General features: G+C 37.4%; 1 long non-coding RNA gene across 2 annotated transcripts; it reads left to right on the top strand.

Annotated features, from left to right (window-relative positions):
* The first annotated feature begins 334 nt into the window (after positions 1-334).
* LOC308692145 lies at positions 335-15,293 on the top strand. 2 transcript variants are annotated; one of them, XR_014030305.1, is made up of 6 exons: positions 335-487; positions 719-868; positions 3,995-4,081; positions 5,822-5,871; positions 14,246-14,303; positions 14,484-15,128. It is a non-coding gene; the product is annotated as an uncharacterized lncRNA (long non-coding RNA). The 2 variants fall into 2 exon arrangements; XR_014030304.1 differs by lacking the exons at positions 3,995-4,081; positions 5,822-5,871 and having other exon boundaries at positions 14,484-15,293.
* The last annotated feature ends 328 nt before the right edge of the window (positions 15,294-15,621 follow it).

Below are 15,621 nucleotides of genomic sequence, written 5' to 3'. Positions count from 1 at the left end.
CGGTCAATCTGTCAGGCTGCAGGGTAGATGAAGTAGGAGGCAAACTCGCAGATGAAGTAATCCAAGGTTTTAATTCACAATCTCACAAAAACAAGGAACAGGGAGCATGTGCTCAGGCAAAGATCGCCTAACATAAAACATTGACCGACAAGTGAAGACTGAAACACTCAGGGCTTAAATACAGGGGAGAACAGATCAGGGAAACAAGACACAGCTGACAAGACTAACGAGGAACCAGGTGATACAAATGAACTAATGAGGGTAACCATGGAAACCAAGGAGTGGCGGGAAAACAGAACAAAGGAAGACATGTGACTAGTGACAAAAAACACTCAGACAGAACAGAATCGTGACAATCTGCATTGGTTAGACAGTGCGTTTACATGTATGCATTTGTGTGAGTTAACATCCTAGAGAGAATTTAGGCCACCTCAGAACAGCTGCCTCAGCCTTCGGCAGGACTACTTCGTCTCCAATCTAGATGAAAGTGAGTGAAAATAATCGGAAGGAAGTGTGATGATGGGGCTGAATAAAAATAGAAGCCTTTTTTTGCTTGTTTGCGAGCTTCACTCATTCAATCATGTGCAATTTGCTGGGGTAATTGAGGTGGGGCGCATAGGAAAGAGTTAAGCAATTAAGAGTTCACGGGTCGCAGCTGCGTTCTGACACGGCGTCATTAGTTTTCTGACAATCTGCTTTTTTCTGTTGCCTCCCTCAGGTTTTCTCAGGCCAGGAGAGAGTTTCAGATTAAAACATCTGGAGTTTCATGTTGAAACGGCATCATTCTCCCACCGAGACCCGAGTGAAACCATTAGGCCAATGAAGACAGAAGAGCAAGTTTGACTGCGCCGACACACACTCCGTTCCGGTAAGCTCTTTAATCACTGCTTATCTGCAGGAGCACAGCTAAACACCTTCCTCTCCCTCCTGTTGAAATCTACATCACTCCCTCAAACCTCGGCCCTTCATCCCTTTCTCCCTCTTTAATATCATTGTTTTTCAGTTGTATTTTGTTTCCTCTCGCTTTTTTCCCCAAGTTTGAGAAAACAGCCTGTGCCGCTGATATGTGTGCCAACTATGACAAAAGCACTGCTGAGGAATGTGCCGTGTGTCTATATGATAGAATGCTGGGTAAATATAGCTGTCGTTTTCATACGGGTCTGTTTCTGCACCATTGTTTTCGCTGACAGAATGAAAACACAAGGCCTAAACAGATGCAGAAGAATACGATATACTGTGCATGCGTTCAGTCATACATTTTCTCTCTTTTTTTGTGTTCTGTCTACAGTTTTATTGATCAATACAATTCATATTTTATATTCTCAAGCCCAGGTCCTCCTTTTATATTGTTTCAAATGGCTTTGTGGCATTTACAAAGAAAGAACAATTATTATTATTGTTCCTTTTCATCATAAACGCTCTTTAGGGAGATTTTCTGGACTATGAAAGAAATAGTTCACCCAAAAAATATTCAGATAAGTTGAAAAATAATTGTCCTTTCAATGAAAATCATTGGGCTTCAATGTTGTTTTGAACCCCATTGACTTTCATTGTAGGCAAAACAGTTGAGACATTCTTCAAAATAATTTATTTTTTGTGTTTTGCAGAATAAAGTCAGTCATACGGGTTCAAAATTATATTAATGTTAACTATACCTGTAAAGTGCACTGAATCGTAGCGACAGATCTTTTTTTATTCCTTGTACATCCGAGTGAAACAGACTATCGAAAATGAAAAAAAAAAACATTGGGAGAAAACTTTGTTCTATTCATCAGTTGGATGGAGTCAGATTGGCTGAATGCGAGGGCTGGGGTTTAAGCTGACTTAATGATTAGGGAAGTCAGGCATATCAAAAGATTTGTCAGGAGAGTTATGACATTTTTTATTAAAAATTACATGGTAAAAAAAAAAAAACATATACAATAAGTTCATTGAGATGCATTTAGAAAATAGAGGTACATTTTCATTTCATGCTGAGTGCCGACTTGAAGTCTCTTCCCATTCTGGGAATTGTTCCGGTTCCGGAGTTGTCATTAAGATGACTGAGTCATGTGGGTCTGGGATACCACCCTGTGATTTTTGGCCAGATCTGTATCTCAGTAGTTTGGCTCATATGTGCTATTCTCATCGACTGCATCACACGTGGTATTTCCTGTTGACATTTGATCAAGCGGAGGGCTAGGAACAGAGGAAGCGGACTAATTGATGCATCGATTGCTTATCAACACTGCAAATCAGGGAAATTGGTATTAAGCTTTCCCTCTTAACATGCAAACCATTGCACAGTTAAGAAGAGTAGTTCACACAAAAATGAAACTGCTATCATTATTTACTCAGCCATAAGTCATTCCAAACCCATGTTGTCATGTTTTCCCACATAACACCAAAAAAGACATTTGTATGCAGCTCTTTTCCATAAAAGGACAGTTCAAAAAGCATCCATACGATTTGTGCATTATTTCCCAAGTCTTCTGATGCCACAATATACAATAACTTATGTGAGGAGCAGACTTAAACTGAGTTGTTTTCACTGACAATCTTTCTTGCAATCACACGTCATCAAAAAGCGTCTGCCAAATGCATTTTGTTTTACAAACGTTTTTACACCAAAATGCCAAAGAGACTTGGATTGCTGTGAATTTTGCCATGAATAACAACCTGTGCATTTTTGTATTCTTTCCCACTCAAAGCTATTACATGGCTTTAGAGGACTCAGGCATAAGTCATATGGACTAATTTTGTTATAAAAATATGTGCCATCTTTTCATTCGTTCATATTTTTTATGTATATATTTATATTATAGTGGATAGACACAATCTTTGATTCACTTTTATCAATGGCTAAAATACCAAGCTTCGGGATGCAAAAAAAAACAAAAAAAAAACCTGTTCTTATGTCTGCTCTACCCGAAATGTATTGAGTAGTTCTGATGTAATTTCCTCAAATATCACAGAACATATCATGGCTCATTTATGCTGTATTGATATAATTTAATCCGAGTTGGTCCGAACAACTTCCTGTAAAACTATTCTGAGTCCAACTAAATTAGACATGACTGGCGCACACTGGCATTAGCTGTGCCATAAATGTCAGTTCTCACAGAATGACTGATGAGTTCAATAATCACAATAAATGTGCCAAATCTTTGTACAAATACTTTGTAGTCATCAAAAGAAAATTACTGTACAAATGTTTTTTCTTGCATATTTACTACAGAAATATGCCATGAGAGGTCATGCTAATGATGAGCCGGCAACCGAAAATATTTTAGAGTATTTGATGACATGTTTTGAATGTTTCTGCATCTATTCCATGCATACAAAGTGGATAAGTTACATCAGGTTATGGAGACAAATTATTCTAGAGTATTAATATTTACTGTAAAATTTGCCCAGCTGAAATATCGAAAGTCAGGCTGTTGTCGAAGAACTTCACTATGACTATGACTATGGTTTAATTTATCACCAGAGAACACAGCACCCTGAACAACATGCCAAGTTTGTTTACTCAATTACCCACATTACAAAAAAATACTGAAACTTTATTTTTGATATCAGTTTTTGGCTGAATGAAAACTTGAACTTTTCAGAGTGTTTGGTACATGTACATCACAAGATTTTGCCTTGGGTAAGTGGTGTTTTTAGGCATAAGCTTAATTGCTTTTATAAAATGGCGGCAACAGCAATATGATAATGACAATAAGATTTAATGTAATAATAGTAATAATAATTGATGATTATTGGAATAAACAATTTTCTACAAAGTGACAGTTTAAAATGTCTGTTGTCTGTTTACAGTTTGGCACACCAGCTCGAAAGTGGCTCGAATTTAGAATCTCAAAAGCTGTTTTTCTACTTTTCGTTCTATTGTTTGTTTAGTCTTGTTTTCTTCAGTCATTCCTCCTTTCTTTCTCTCCCTTGGCAGACAGAGGAAGGGAAAACGTAATTAACCTTGTCTGGCTAAAGCCATCTTTTCCTCTCCTTCCTCATGTAGCTCATACAGATATAACCTGCCCAGTCCGGAGGGCAGGAGACACGCACAGGGAGAGGGAAAGAGACACGGGCGAGGGCAGGAGAGCGGGTAAATAAACAGAACAAACTACAAACCCCTGTGAGCACTGATACCCGGCTCTCTCCTCAGATCATTCCCTCAGTCCAGAGCCGCTCTCTCGCCGTCCAGCCTTTAAACACCAGCTGGTGGACCTGAACCCCGACCGAGGCCTCGATCCCTTACAAATGTTTGGATTACAGGAATGACCCGCTGAAGGAGTGTTTCACTGTTAAGTGGGATATTATTCTTGTGGGCTACTCTCAGGCAGAAAGCAAATTCTATACCTGTTTTGGCATAAAGGTTTCAGTGTACATGTACAGTACGCGTCAACAAAGAGCTCCTTGTGTTCGAAGCGAACGCGCACACACTTACAAGAAAAGAAAAGATGAAAAGGGGGGGGGGGGATCCAACATTGCCAAGATGGAGTCAGTCAATGGAGCCGTCAAGTTATCAGTGAACTCCAGTGGCATGTAGTCAGCCAAGCAGAGGAGAGGGGAAGAAAGGAGCGGAGGGGAGGGCTGAAACAGGACACTGGTTTAGGGTGCGACGGCTGAGTTGAGCTCTTATCAGCACTTCTCTCTCAATTACACCGCTAACGCTACTCTCTCGCTCTCTTTATTTCAATCTCTCCATTATTCCACTTATCTGTGTTGCTTTCTTACCTAGTGCCTTTGCAAAAGGGCAAATTACGTGAAAGGGGAGAAAGCATTTGAACAGATCCCAAATTGTGAGCTCAATGAAGGTGTTTTTTTTTTTTTTGTGTGTGTGTGTGTGTGTGTGTGTGAGAGAGAGAGAGAGAGAGAGAGAGAGAGAGAGAGAGAGAGAGAGAGAGAGAGAGAAACCTTTTTATTAAATCAAAGGCATCTAAAAAGTTATATTTTGTAATTATATTAATTTGTACACAATCTAAATCAATCATTTTTGAAAGTGTAAATAACAAATAAAATGCACATAGACAGTTAATGATTTGAAATATCTTGGTGTTATTTTAGATTCTCAATTAAAATTTGATGTGCATGTAAAGAGGCTGTGTAGAACCATCAGAACAATCTTAGCAGCTAAGTTATAGATGCATGCAATGGTCTTCTCACATCTATGTTATTGTGTGACTGTCTGGAGTCAGGTTTCTCAATTGACTAAACCTGTTAAATCTTTAAACAAACACTAAAAATGTTGGACAAGAAATCATTTAGGTGGCACCATTGCAATATTTGACAATTGTACAAATTTGTCTCTTATTAAAATGTTTTTTAAATGTATAAACAATCTTGCTCCAGATATTATATTTCAATTAATATCCAAACAGAGTAGTGAGGGGATCACTAGAGGCGCAACTAATCAAAATTGCGAACTGTAGAGAAAAAGAAACCTACAAAAAAAAAAAAAAAAATGGTTCAAACAAAAGCAGGTTTGTGACCATTGATGTTTGTATACAGTCATCGTGTGTGTGTGTGTGTGTGTGTGTGTGTGTGTGTGTGTGTGTGTGTGTGTGTGTGTATGTGTGTGTGTGTTTTAAAGCCTAAAGGCTGCAAATTAGCCTTTGGCTAGAAGCATGTATGTCGAGAATCAGCTGCTTGAAATAGTAGCAGTGTAATTCTGCATTGTCCCTGTTAAACAAACAAACAAACCAAATAAAACATGATCCTTCGGAAATCATTATAATATGCTGGGTTTGCAACTGAAGAAACATTTCTTATTATCAATGTTGTAAAGTTGTCAGCTGTTTAATATTTTTTGGGGGGGAAATCATTATCCTTTTTTTTGTTTCAGAATCCTTTGATGAATACAGCTTTTATGTTCCACAGAAGAAAGAAATACAGGTTTGGAACAACAAGAGTTTGAGAAAATGATCACAATCATTTAATTTTTGGGTGAACTATCCTTTTAAGGTTTTAGCCACTTTCTGTATGACCAACTGGCTGATGTGTTTGTATTCGCTAAGAGCATCAGCATGTATGAAACTGGCAAAAAAAACACCAGAATGCACAGTACTAAATAAAGATGAAGATGGATTATGGCTCTTCACAATGAATATTCACTGCTGAATTCACACTCGTGAACACACACACACACACCTGTGTGAACTCAGGCAGCTGGTATGGCATTACAGGAATAGAACATGAGACATTGTAGAGTAGCAATTTTCACACTTTCCAACACTTTTAAGAAGATGACACCATCTTAAACAAGAGATTGAAGCAAAGGTAAAAAAAAAAAAAAAAAATCCAAATGAAAGGCAGCTTCCCAACACCTCTATTCTCAGTCTCTTTTCAAAGTGCGTAGCTGCTTTTTCATATTCCTCCATCTTTTATAAGAATGAAAAATGTGTGTATATTGCACTTATCTCCTTGAGATTCTAGGCAGTCATCTCTCTCTCTCTCTCTCTCTCTCTCTCTCTCTCTCTCTCTCTCTCTCTCTCTCTCTCTCTCTCTCTCTCTGTGTATTCTGTGAATTTTTTTTCTTTGTTTTTAGCTTTTTTTTCTCTTATATTGATTTTAATACGAGTTAGTCACTAAATTGATTGTTTAAGATTAAAGTTTTCTGAATATTATGTAATATTTTTGAATAGATGTTTTTATATTATACGCATAATTTTTGTATATATGATTTAGTATCATGGCACCAAAACTCGTAACATCTCATAACATCTGCTATATATTATTTCAGTTGCATTTGCATCCTAAGAATTTGTTCACTTTATTTTTTGTGGGAATAAAATGGATCATTTATATCGTTATATTTTATTTTTAATCTAATGATATATTTTAATACATTTAATTCAGTTTTAAATTGTAATTTTATTTTACTTTAAATTATGATAGGCTACTATTTATGTCAGATTGTTGCATGTCCATTAATGGTTAAATATTGAGGAAGAGGATGGTCTTTATTGTGAAATCATATTTATTTTTTGGAACTATAAAAATAACTTAAAAAAAAAAAAGGATAGCAAGTACTTTTTATACACTACAGGTCCCCTGTGGAACTGGCAGAGTTAGGAAGGGGGAAAAAAGCTTGGACCTTCATTACAATGTTAATTAGCTAATGAGTTTGGCCTACATTATTTGTTAGTTTGTTTTTGTTTTAGTTAACTCTGTGTTGCACATTAATTTCTCCTCATTGCTCATAAAAGAGATTTAATATATAACTGGGCATTGGTGTCATACATGGGGAAGATCACACACTATCACTGTCACGGGCGGTCGCAAAGGAAGTTGAAACAGGATCTAATCGCAGCAGTTTTTAGCATTTTTTTTAACAAAATTTAGGATACTCAGAACACGGAACAGAACAACCACGTAAACTGCAAAAATAAAAAACAACTGAACTGAACCAAACACAGGGCTTAAGGGGCTGTTTACACAACACCATTGTGGCTGAAAACGCAAACTTTTGAAAACGGGTTTCAAAGTGAAAGTTTTTGAAAAAGGTCTCCGTGCAAACAATAAAAACGGGAATCTGTGAAAATGATGACGTCATACACATGTAGGGATGTTAACCGATGACCGTTTGACCGATGGTTGACCGTATCAACGTTAACCGATCAAAGTTGTCGGTAGTCGGTAAAAAAAAAAGTGATCTCTAAATTAGGCTATTATAAACAGTGGACTAAACGCTACTACAGTTAGCCATCTCATTCCAAGATCTTTTCGTGTGAAGTGAACAAATCCCTCACACTCAATTTTTCATAACATGCCTGTTTGTATGGAAGGCATTTTCTGCCAAATTTAAATAAATAAATTAAATGATTAAAATGAAAATTAAAACCAGATTAACAATTTCATTACAGAAAACAGTACGCAAAAAATGTGACAAAATTTAGAATGAAATTAAATGATTTCATTTTCACAACATTATCCCTGTTAAATTGAAAAATAAAATGCAATTGGTGATTTCACATTTCATTTCCACTACAGTCTCGAGGCAAGACTGCCAATATTAAAATGAAAAGCCAAACGTGAAAAAGAAACTACAAATACAGTTTTTACAATGCTCTTTAGTAACGCTCACGCAATAATAGTGACACAATTCAAATACAAATGTAAATTTTCGTTTTCATTTTAATTCCCTTTTTATTTCACAGTTTTCATTTTCGTTTTCATTTTCAAAGACAACCTGCATGCAAATAATATGTTAATGAGTGGGTGTGGCTTATTCTAGTAACGGCGCTGAGACACCCTTCTACAGCGTAGAGGCTTCGGCGTAGGTCCGACGCAGAAGTATGAAACAGGCTTAAGTCATCGTCCCTTGTGCATGAGTTGAATGTGTGAACCGAAATTATTTAAATGTGATTATATTGTAATCGAGACAACGAGATATGGCGAAATCTGTTAGTGAGCTTTTGCGGGAAGCTGCCGCAGCATTAGAGCATGGAAACAACCAGCCTGACCATGTTAGTTATAGTGTTAGACTCAGACTAGACCATAATCGACGATGAGGTTCATTCATTCATGTATTAGGCTGTTTTAGAAATTCAACTATTTGGGTGTACAGAAGTCTTAGTAACACAATTTCTACAACAATTATAGCCAGACATTAATACCCAATGGCTTTAACCGAGAACCTCGGCTAATGTTTCATATTCGCGTCGTGCCTAACAACGCCCTTCAGCCGTGACTTATTCAGATACAGTATGACAGCCTGTATCTGTCCGCTGTTTAACTGTTACGTGTCTTTTGTTTTTTTTAAGTTTGTGTACAAAAAGAATCACAATGCTGGTTTTCATTTCCAGTAACAACTTCTGGATGAGATCGAGAAAGCGAGTGTAGACCACCTGCATTTACAGTAGGCTAGATATAGCATTTTCCTTCAGGTCAGTCCTGTATTCATAATAAAAAATCTGTGTGAATGTCCTGTGTGATATCTTGTACTTTTAACAGTTAATAGAGCTGGTAAGTCCCGCCCCTTCCGCAAAACCCCGCTGGACCTCAAAGTTGAAAAACCGTCAATGCAAGTGAATGGGAGAAAATAATTATTTTCTGGTCCCGTTTGAATTGTGCCATGAATGTGAACATATGTTGTCTGTGAATTTTTTATATAACTTTTCATGTTACGAGTTTGACATATGGTATGATTCTTCAGCTAGCAGTTGTGGAAAAGACATAACGAGAAAGACTACATGTCGCCTATGTGACGTCACCCCATAAAGTTGACTTACCCGTGGTTTTCACCAACCTCAACGATTTTGTCCTCTCCCTGAAAGAAGGCGGTGAAGTGCACCAAAGACACAGCCATGTTTAGCGGGATCCGTGAGCTAATCCGTGTGCGAGTGGTGTTGACGTTTCATATGCGTCGAGTTGTAGTCCACAAAGTGCTCTCACACAAAGTCTAACCGTATCAAACTTCTACCTGCTAAATTGTATCATTCTTTACACGAAAAGTTATATAAAAAATTCACAGACAACATATGTTCACATTCATGGCACAATTCAAACGGGACCAGAAAATAATTATTTTCTCCCATTCACTTGCATTGACGGTTTTTCAACTTTGAGGTCCAGCGGGGTTAGCGGAAGGGGCGGGACTTACCAGCTCTATAGGGGTTGTCCGTGCCTGTAGTCATGTCAGTTGTGTGCGTCTTTCTTCTCCGTGATCACAAGTTTGAGTCATTTCAAAAGTCTTCTCTGACTGACTCACTCATTAAGACAATCTTTGTCTCCATCTAATGGAGAACTATGTAACTTCTTCTGTTGCTTTATGGTCAGGGACTATTTTTTTTCTCTCCAGCGGATGGAATTGGCTTTTAGTGATTCATTTTACTTCATGAAAGTTGCATAGATACATATGTTTCGGGATTAATATTTGTATTGCGTGGTAACCGTTTTATAAAAACAATAAGGTACTCTAGGCTAGTGCTGTATCATCTGAATAAGTCACGGCTGAAGGGCGTTGTTAGGCGCGACGCGTATGAAACATTGGCCGAGGTTCTCGGTTAAAGCCATTGGGTATTAATGTCTGGCTATAATTATTGTAGAAACTGTGTTACTAAGACTTCTGTACACCCAAATAGTTGAATTTCCAAAACAGCCTAATACATGAATGAACCTCATCGTCGATTATGGTCTAGTCTGAGTCTAACACTATAACTAACATGGTCAGGCTGGTTGTTTCCATGTTCTAATGCTGCGGCAGCTTCCCGCAAAAGCTCACTAACAGATTTCGCCATATCTCGTCGTCTCGATTACAATATAATCACATTTAAATAATTTTGTTTCACACATTCAACTCATGCACACGGGATGATGACCGTTACTAGAATAAGCCACACCCACTCATTAACATATAATTTGCATGCAGGTTGTCTTTGAAAATGAAAACGAAAATGAAAACTGTGAAATAAAAGAGGAATTAAAATGAAAACGAAAATGTACATTTGTATTTGAATTGTGTCACTATTATTGCGTGAGCGTTACTAAAGAGCATTGTAAAAACTGTATTTGTAGTTTCTTTTTCACGTTTGGCTTTTCATTTTAATATTGGCAGTCTTGCCTCGAGACTGTAGTGGAAATGAAATGTGAAATCACCAATTGCATTTTATTTTTCAATTTGACAGGGATAATGCTGTGAAAATGAAATCATTTAATTTCATTCTCAATTTTGTCACATTTTTTGTGTACTGTTTTCTGTAATGAAATTGTTAATCTGGTTTTAATTTTCATTTTAATCATTTAATTTATTTATTTAAATTTGGCAGAAAATGCCTTCCATACGTTTGTACTTAATAAACCAATAAAACATTTGGCGCGAGGTCACAGCGTTTGGGTTCGCGCGCTCACAAGGTTTGCGAAAATTAAAGGCTACAGGCTAAAACACTCGCTGTTAGAGCCAAGGCAGACGACAGGATGAAGCGTGCAAAGAAAAGTAGTGTGTACCTATGTGTACCTCAAACTAAAGCGGCGTCTCTTCGGAGCTGTCATTTTCTTAAATGAGCCGCGGCAATGTTTCAAATGAGCTTCTAACGCTAGACAAAAGCCTTTATTTTCAACGCGATCACCTTGTACCCAAACCATTTCGAAACTAAGGAGCCATTTGTCCTCCGATTACATACAAGCTCCTCAGCGCCGCGTTTGCGGGAATCATGTTTCGCGCTGTAGGGGATTTTAAAAAGTGACGTGAGTGGAAGTGTGTGTGTGAGCGGGAGGCAGAGCGGCAGAGAGATGCGACAGAGTTGCGAAATTGCAGGCGCGGCTCAAAATGGCTGTTATTTCAAATAGCGTAACATATTTTAAACTAATCGGTTAACCGGTTTCAACCGGCTAATGAGGCTCGGTGGTCGGTCAAGAAATTTTTTAGTTTTCGCCATCCCTATACACATGTGTATTACATGTTCAGTCTATATTGTTTAATCGCCATCTAATGGCCTGGCAACAGAAAACAACGTTTTTAGTCTTTTTCGCCGATCCGTGTGAAGGGGGATCGTTTTGACAATGGTGTCGTCTGTACAAGGAAAACTCAAAGGAAAAACTTCAACGTTTTAAGCAGTTGTCGTGTAAACATACCCTAAATAAACAGTGAACTAATCAAAGAAAAGAGACACAGCTGACATGACTAATTACACAGTGAGTAATCTATGAGTCTAACTAGAAGTGGGAACAAAGGAAACCGGAACAGAAAACAGTGCAAAAACAACTTAACCAGATTAAACATCACCCTGACAGTCACTACCTGCGTTTACATGGACCCTAACAATCCGATAGTAATCGGACTACTGGTACAGTCGGACTAAAAAAGTCAAATGTAACCATGTCAATCAGAATAAATTAACCAAATTTAATTCGGGTTGTAAGGGGTGGTTTAAATCTTTTCTAATCTGATCGAGATGACATATAAACTCTTGATCAGAAAAAAAAAAAAAAAAAAAAAACTGGAAGTACTGCGTAGAAATGGTGATGACGTACTGTATGATGCATGGAATGAGCTGTTGTTGTTGTTGAATAGTGTCATAAATGACTGTCGTGTCATTTTAAAATTCTCCTTCCACTAATCCTCTGTGAAGTGGAGCAGGACAACATCCCACCAGTCCTTGTTTCTGAGTCTCATCCACAGATGACTTGTTTTGGGTGCGAGAATGGGCGTGCTCATCGTCAGTGTCTCCCAAAATAGATAAACATTAAGTCTGCTTTTTTAAAACAAAGAAAAGAAGCAAAATAGGAGAATTGTAAGTGCAAACAGAGGGAAACTCTGTATATTCGTGTAGTGTGCGCATGTCAAATAATCTATTCCGGTTTAAAGCTTGTGACATATAAACGCACACATTAACCTGATCACTCTATTTAGCGTTCACGTGAACACTGTTCGTATTCGTCAATCGGAATGAATTCATTCCAATTGAAACAAAAGGTGTCCATGTAAATAAACCTACGTGTTTATGAGATCAACAAATTACTTGTGTTTTGTTCATAATATCTAAAGATATTTCAACATATATCAAGAAGAATCAGAATCAGCATTTAAATTTTCAGTTTAGTATCTAATTTTGCAAACTCCCTTGTGACATGACCTGTATTCAGGAAGGACATTTTTTACCTGAGACCTGGCGCCAGTGTAATTAGCATGACAGTGTAAACTATATTCATGTCTGAAAGGCTCTAAATGTTTGTTATTGTGCTGGTTTTAATTCTCTTTTTTGCAGGCAGTGAACTATAGACAAAGAGCCGAGGTCCTTTAGGAGACCGGAGTGCTTTAAAGGCACTTAAATGTATTGTTTACCAAGCAAATGCTTAATTGCCAGGTTGAATTAATTAATTACACTTCTTCTAAAGACAACAATACCCCAATCCCCTGAGTGAACCTTGGTGTGTGTGTGTGTGTGTGTGTGTGTGTGTGTGTGTGTGTGTGTGTGTGTGTGTGTGTGTGTGTGAAGGGGGCTAGAGGTGACTCTCTCCTTCTTCCCTCTAAAAATAAACTAAAGGGAAAGAATTGCAGAGAGGGAGAGGACGCAAGTGGGGTGGGTCCAGGGGGAGAAGACAGGTTAACATCACATTAAGTGGAACGGGCAGAGCAGTTTCTCTCTGCTCAAAGTGGAAATTGTGTGCATATCACAGAACACCCCTCACACTGAAAAGCTCATTAGCATGAGGCAGAGAAAGACAGAGCTCAGTCCGATACTTGCTGGAGTTCTCCAGGGGTGAGCCCACACTCGAAGAGACCCTTGCACAGATCGATGGAACTGTGAATGTTTGCACCCTTGAATTTAACACACATTTTATCAATTCAACTGTTAAGGTGAAGGATGTTGATTCTTATGTCAGTTTAATATGCAAAGTCAATTTTAAGTAAGCCAATGGTAGACTGACTACTGGAAGAATGTAAACACAGACTCTGTCGCCCTTTCAACGGCCTGAAGTGTCAACTTTTGAATCAGCCATTGAGGTGACATGTTCAGTTCACTTAGTTTTAAGTTGACTTTACATTGCGTGGCCATGACATAAGGATGTCGTTACCTCAAATGATCTCGTAGGCACGACATATTATTACGTTCCCATGAGTTAATATGCCATGGTCACGACAAGTGAACCGAACATGTCCTTTCCCGGTCACCGTAAGTTTGAGCCGTATCAGTACTAATAGAAATGAGTCTACTAACAGGGCTGATGTGTGCCATTCAATAATCAATTGGGAAATCAATTTCTCAGAAAACAAAGCTGAAAAGTATGCTTTTATTTTAAGTTGTAAACATATTACACAATATTTTACTGTATTAAAACATTTGCTGCCTTAAGTACAATCAACTTGGATGTTTAAGTCATTTCAACTTAAATTACATTAAACTGACTTAAAAGATTAGTTGAATCATGTATAACTTGTAAAAAACTTGAAAACTACTTAGCTTATTTTGCAATGTAAAAACATATGTTGTCAAACATATTGATCATATAATTTTTACAGTGTATATTTTTTATTGTACTTGATGAGCATATGAGATTCCTTTAAAAGAAATCGTATCAACTTATTGAATAATAGTGTACATAGAATTTACAATTTGATAATTAAAAAAACAAATAGCGAAAACAACTTATTTGCAAAATGTGATTAGTACTAAATTAGTGGTGACTATAACAGCAGAGGGAATGTTTACTTGCCCATACACCATAAATCATGTGGAAGAAATCACTCTGTAATGTTATCTTCTATTGTTTTTTCCCCTTTATATTCCTCAAGAGCAATACATATGTGTCTTATTGTCCTTTATAGAGGAGGAGGAGAGCAGAGAACTTGACGATTTCTCAGGAGAGACGCAAGCATTCCCCTGGTACAGTATGGAATATGATCACCTTCTCCCATATTTTTGTTTTACTTTAACCTTCTCATCCTTATATCACCCTCTCTGTTTTAGTGTTACTGTATCTAACGCTGTCATAAACCTTGTCTCCTGTTTCCCCATTCTTTCTGAATCCTGATTGGCTGCAACTGTCCTGTATAATGTTTGCAGATTTGTCTCATTGAGTTTTGAATGTCTACAATTAATCTCCCACAAAGCACCAGCAAGACAATAATGGGCCGCTTGAATGCCATCGGCCAGCAAAGTCTATGAAAGAGAGAGAGAGACTCTAGAAATGCGTGTACATTTACTCTATACGTATCTGACTCATAGTCCAACCAGGGGAACGATAAAATGCTTAATGTTTTTATGAGAGCACAAGTGAATGGCTTTGCTTTTATACACTCTATTAATGTGTAATTATAATTCGGATGAAAAGAGAGCTATTATCATTGTGCTGATGAGGCACAGCTCGTTCGCTCCTACCCACTATTGAAAAGCTCTTATTACGATGTTCAGTGTCATTGCGACTGCCTGAGCCTCAGTGGTGAATGCACACAGATGTATGGGCACCTTTGTTCAGCTGGAAAATTCCCATTGCTGTCTGGCCCTTTTCTCCTTATCGAATGGCATCAATGTGCTTTATTGGTGGAGTAATGATGAAACTGAATTGTTCTTTGATTGGTTGAGTTAAACTGTCAGTAAAGGTGTTTAATTAGAAAAGCCAAAGTATATGTTTGGCAGAATGTTCACACTCTTTTCCATACAATGTGGCTTATCCAATAAATGCAGCCTTGGTGAGCATACAAGACTTTCAAAAACATTAAGTGCATTCAAATCATTATGGGTTGAGTTTTTTTTATTTATTTTTTTATTGCCAGAAAGCCATAGCAAATATATCATGAATATTCAATATATACCGCCTAGTCCTAGTTCTGTCATTTCCCGACTGAGAATAAAGCTTATCTCTGAAGTGCATATACTGGCAAAATGATAAACATCTGGCTAAACCTTAAATCTTATTATGTTTGAGATTTTCCTTGAGTGGAAATATCCTGTTCTATCAAAGATCTGTCTTTGATATCAGCTTAAGCACATTTACTCTTCTTGTCAAGTTAAAGGTCAAGATAAAGGAAAGATCTTATGAATATTATTATGTATCTGTGGACATTTTTGATACCTTATGCATTTACTTTTCTTCTGATCCTCAATAAGATGCATTTATGTTAACATTGCCTATATATGGAGGCACATATTTTTTTAAATTTGAAAAATTATAAATCAAATGTATGGAAATTATTGTTTTCCT

The sequence above is a fragment of the Scardinius erythrophthalmus genome (assembly GCF_964197995.2).
Source record: "Scardinius erythrophthalmus genome assembly, chromosome: 6".
NCBI lineage: Eukaryota > Metazoa > Chordata > Actinopteri > Cypriniformes > Leuciscidae > Scardinius > Scardinius erythrophthalmus.
The sequence above is the reverse complement of the archived record's forward strand: the minus strand, read 5'-3'. Positions and strand labels throughout refer to the sequence as shown.